Below are 6,000 nucleotides of genomic sequence, written 5' to 3'. Positions count from 1 at the left end.
AAGAAACTGGAACAGGAACGCAGCGAGGTCTGCCACGACTGCTTCAACATTCAGCATGACACAGAAGAAAGGGAAAAACCTACAAAGGATTATTATGTAACTCCTGCAAATAGTGACAAACAGCGCAGCCTCTGTCACGTCACAAATTCATTTTAAAATCTCCCAGCGCTCCGCAGGATAACAGTGTCATCCTTGACAAATGGGTTGCACAGACATTTATGACTCTGACTGCAGCTACACACACACACACACACACACACAGATATGCTTGTGTAATTAATTTTTTTTAAATGTGGGGTTATAGGGTGGGGTGGGCTACTGTGCTGACAGTGTGGTTAACAATGAAATCCCAACAGGCAGGGTTACGGAGGCCGGGTTAGTCGAAGTGAACCGGAGCGGCGGGAACGCACGTCTCTGAGTCGGAACAGAACCAGATGGTTGGTCCTCTGAGCCATGTTTAGTCAGTCTAGTCTGTGAGGGTCATTAACATTCGGGCCCTGGTGACTCATTCCTGCTTCATCCTGAACCCGGTGACAACTACAAAGAGTCTCAGCGCTCCGACTACACACGGTCCGTCACTACCTGCGCCTCCACGGCGCACAGATGACGCTGCGTCCCTCTGTGTCTTTCTCTGTCCTGCTCACATGAATCAGACATTTATTTTAATCAAAACACATTTTCTCTCTCTCTCTGCCGACCTTTCAGACGAACAATACAAATGGCTGCGCTGGCAGATGGATCCGCAGCGACAGTACATTTGTTGATCAGAATGTTTCATTCAGCTGCGTCACGCTCTTTGTCAGCAGCAATCATTCTCCGTCTGAATGTCGTGCGTCCTTTTGTTGCTGTTTCGTCATTATCTAAGCACTTCTTTTAGTGCCTGAGCAGAGAAGGCCCACATGATGAAGCCTTCATTGATTAAATTATGAAACATAGTGCAGCCACGCCGGCACAGCTTTATTTTCAGGAGAGAATCGCATCTCATCAGTGTTATTGGAAATACTGAGGGTGCTCTCGTAGCTGACCTTTGAGGAATTCTGTGAGAATTTGGCTTAAAAATATACAGAAAATAAAGTAAATGGTGCAAGGAAAGGCTTTTTAAAAGCCAAGTGTGGGTGTGTGCATGTTGGAGGTGGCAGAAAATCTACCAACATTAATGAAACATTATAATTTTAACCAGCTTGTGTTTTTACTGTAATAGTGTAAATATTCTGAGTCATTCAAAATAAATAATAATAAAGGTCAAAAGGTTTTGTCGGCTACAAAGCAAATTTGTAGCTTTGTAGCCGACAAAAACTAGTGTTACTAAATACTGTATTTCATGTTAATTATTATAAGAAATAATCATAATTAATAGTGACACTAGAGGCATGGTATGTAAAAAATAAAAAGGGTAAATATAACAAACATGTCAAACATGGTAGCGTTAGATATGATTTACTGTTCAATAATATTATTGTTAAACACTAACACTTAAAAATAACACTATTTTTTCATAATTATTAAAAATCATACTATTGCCATCATAATCAGTACATAGGCTCATACTATTGCTACTAATATCACCAATTGTCGCTACTACTCATAATATTCATAATCATAATATTGCTTATAATAAATATCATCACACTCCTAAATGCTAAGAGGTGTTTAGGGGAGGATAAAGAAATAAGCAGAGATCACATTGCAGGTTGTTTACTGTGTTAAGCATAGAATGAATTTATTCATGTGTTCATCTGAGCTCGGCTCTCCTGAGGTTGGAACATGAAATGGCAAAGACGTATTTATAAACGCACGACGTGGTACTCCCTCTCCGCGGTTCCCTTTTGAATAATGAGGAAACACGGCGCAGAGCATCTCCACGTCTGATCATGTGATAATCACTTTTTAATGCTCTTTTAAAGACGTAACTCGACAGGACAGATGAACCAGCTGACCCTACATTCTTATTGCTTAATCAGCCGTCAAATTTTCATCAGGCAAATTGAGTGCAACAAAGTCTTTCTGCTGAACTCACCGCAGTCGGCACGCACAAGTGATCTGCTTTGGCACTTTAATAACTGATCCTCGTCAGCTGTGGGCGCCTTGAAAAGAGAATCGCGTTTTCAAAGTTAATCTATCACCGCAGTCTAATGAGGCAACGCTGGTTGTAGGAAGAATAAAGGGAAACACGAAGAGAGGAGAGAAAAGCAAGAAAATGAAATCTTACGAGTTATGTTTGGTGATGAAACTAGCAGAAACCTCAAAGTGTGTGGACTTAGAATATAGTTGCAACTTTTTTTTTTATGTAGGTCTGAACTTTGACTAGGCCACTAGAAACAACTAAATATGTGCTTTGATTAAACCATTTTGTGCTAGTAGCTCTGGCTGAATGTTTAGAGATGTAACGTTTTAGAGCTGACAAAGTTGAACCTCCATCCCGTCGAGCTTGTGTCTTCAGCTTCCCTTTCACTACTGAAGTACTCCCATAGCATGACACTGCCACCACCATGTTTCACCATAGGAATGCTAATATCACGGTTCTTTGAGTTCTTCACCAAATATTGAATTTTGCATGTATCTGACCAGACCTTTACAGTGTGGCAGTGTTTATACTGAGATCATTCATTTCTGCTTCGGAGCCTGATATTTTCAGAAAACTCTCTCTGAAGCTCCTTATAAGTATAAGCTTAAATACACAAAAAAAAGCTTCACTGAGAGAGCAAACATTACTTACTGTTTTTTCTTTCATGTTTTTATCACTTCTGTTAAGAAATTAGATATTTTTGTGTTTCTTCTAAATGCTTTCAGTATCTCTTTGTATCGATTTGGTTTTCCATTATGTATCCATTTCTGGAAGGCACATCGATTTGCGCAGATAAATCTCGGCATAAAAGAAAATCCTGATGATGTAGTAACTGCTTGCTGTAATTTTAAGTTTCATTTTGTTCCTGATACAGTGTGTCATTATTATCCTTGCATTTAGCAACCGGACAAACATCCTGGTGATGCTAACTAACCAAAAACAGGAAATGATTAGTCGAGGTTAATATCAGTCAGTGATTTTTTAAAATGCAGCACATGTGAACATCAGGTTTCAACAGAAATGCAGTGCATCCAACTCATCTCCTCCCATGGGAGTTCAGGCTGCTGCTTCAGCGTCCAGCAGAGATTCTGAGGTTATCAACAGTACAGTCAAAGGTGTTTGAAGAGCGCTCTATCTATTGTGCGACTTCATGCAGAGTTTTTATTCTGCATCAAGTGAAAGGTTCAGAAGGCTTTGGAGGGCTCTAAAAAGTGGGACACGGTGGTAAGAGCCATTCCCCCACATCAGCCACCTCTCATCTTCAGCCTCTGCATGCATGCACAGCGTTACACTCCGCTCACCAGAAAAGCACAACACTGGCTGCATTATTAAATTCTTCAGGGCACAATGTTGACAATGTGCAGATAAGGAAGGAGTTTCCTTTTCCACCCTTCTCAGTCTTTCATGGATAAGGTGAATCAATGCACATGCGCCACATGCAGGCTGTTGAGGAACTATAAATTATTCTCCAACTACACTTTGCCTTCAAGATTTCCATGTTTCACTAAACAGAAGAAGAAGACACACAACGCATGACACAGACGAGAGCTGGTTACGTAAGACATAGAGCTTTGCACTCATGGTTTTTTATCTCATTGACCCAAGCAGGGAAGCAGCCCAGCAGCCCACATTTACACTTAGCATGCACAGGCACATAGGCTTCAGCTCATACCAGCGCCTCAGATAAAGGCTCCCATGGTGCAAGTGTTAAAATGATCGTGCTTGATAAAGCGCTGGGTGAACTCGTCCCTACAGTTGCACAAGCGATATCAAGAGTGTTCGGCTGCAGCGCACTATCTTAAGTGCACACAGGCACAGCAAACAGTGGTCCATAAACACTTCAGACTGAGGTTAGCCTGAAAAGAGAAGAGATAGTCCCTCCATGGGCCTCTTTAGAGAGAGGCGAGGGGGAGTGTGAGTCACTGGCAGCGGGAGGAAGATGAGCAGCGCAGCTTCCTTCTCCTGACCAAAGTGCTTCTGTTAGCCCTTCATATCCACCCAGCTGTCATCCCTGCTGTAGCTGGAGAATCAGTGGTGCAGGAAGCTGCCATTTACAGTTATATTATCTCTCTCTACCCAGCAAGCGGGAGACAGTGTCCAACTGGTGGTGTGCTGGCTGCAGTTTTCTATTAATTTCCATATAATTTACACGGCATCCTCTAGGGGAACTCCCTCTAAGAAACTTCCTCTTTGTTGCGTCTAAATGATCGTCACGCCAACAGAACGATAATCATCTGTTTGGATGGTGAGCGAGGTTCAAGTTAACGCTGACAGTGATTTCTTTTTTTCATCCCTCGGGGAATATTAGATTTAACATCCATCTACCTAAGTGATGTGACACAAGTGTGATAACCTGTGTTAGTCACCCCATAGCTGTTGTTACGGGAGCAAACACATTATCTCTCTATAATATCCACACCAGTAAATTGATGTGCTCAAACAATATACGAAATAAGAGGTTTTGCCATCAAGGAGGCCATTCAAGTCGTCATAGACAAAGTGCCATGCAAGAACAGATGAATGGAGGGGGAGAGATGTGATGTCTCAGAGGAGCCGATATGTTTCGGAATATGGAACGCTCCAAATGGGCTTCAATTATTAATTAGCAAGAAGCAGAAGAAAAGGCCGCAAAAATCAGTGAAAGATGAAAAGCGGAAAGATGGTTAAAAATGTCTGGCCTCTGCTCTGCATGCAGCAAGAGACACTGACAGAAGCGTTGCCGTTATTATGCTAGCAATTAGCATTTTGGTTCACTAATAGTTAGGTTTTGGTGTCTGGAAGGAACATTATGACAAGAACAAAAAGATCTTGACACTCAACAAGAGTCAGTACAGGCTAATGGGGATTTTTTTTTTGTTCCATGTGTAGTTTTTCTTTTTTTTGTTCTTTCTTTTAGTTAACGGATGGAAAGACCTTTGAAATCTGACATAACTTACTTAACAGTGTAAAGTATCATTAAAAAGTATTTTTCCTGCCGCAGATGGCTTGTATTTCAGTACATTTATGTATTTCAAATCACCAAACACATTTTAATATCAGAAAAATGTATCCTGAATTTATATATAATACAATTTCCCTATCAAATGACAGACGTTTCTTCTATGTTCTGTGTTTTCTACATCGTTAGATTATGGCTATTTTTATTTATGTGTTAATCAAATGCTTTAGAAATGTTTTTGTAACTCTTTCCAAACTGATAGATACCAATCACATTGTTTCTCATGTGTTCTTAAGGCATGAAGTTTCCATTTAAGTGATTATTTGGTGCTATACAGTTGTCAGCATTTAGAAATAAAACAAAAATATGATTAATCTTAGCTAATCCATGATTTAACACAGGGAACATGTAATGGTTTCATGTTGGACTGTGGAGATTTGGATCAATTTTTCTTGCTAATAAATAAACCATAACTTTGAATCTGATGTTTATTTTTATTAGGTCATTTTAAAGGTCATCCAAAACATTGAGGTTTGACAGAAAAAGCAAATACATCTTATATTTGTAATGAGATGCACACAGCACTCCCAAAACCAATTTGCCTAAAATTAAAAACGAATTTGGATGCAATTAAAAAAAAAAAAAAAAAATACAAGTGTAATCTTTTTGAAAACATACTGTCTGTCTACAGACATTTTCTCTTTACAGGTATCTCCACAAAGGGGCCTCAGCCTCTACGATGGCCTGATGGAAAAAGGGAAAAATACATGCACTCATGCACTTAGGGGACAAGAGATGTTCGCTATAAATAGTTAGCGATCTTCACCCCATCAGAGCTGAAAGGTGGACTCTATTTAATTTAATTTTCCATCACAGTTATGCCTCTCTTCTCCGTTTCTTTGTTGCGTGCTGAGGTCGTAGTCCTAATCTCAAACAAACAGACAAAAGGAAAAGTCTGCTTGGTATGACGAGTACGTCTGCAACCTATGTCTGCGCA

The sequence above is a fragment of the Poecilia mexicana genome, unplaced genomic scaffold (assembly GCF_051168715.1).
Source record: "Poecilia mexicana isolate PSO_F unplaced genomic scaffold, ASM5116871v1 scaffold_22, whole genome shotgun sequence".
NCBI lineage: Eukaryota > Metazoa > Chordata > Actinopteri > Cyprinodontiformes > Poeciliidae > Poecilia > Poecilia mexicana.
Note: the sequence above shows the minus strand (reverse complement) of the source record.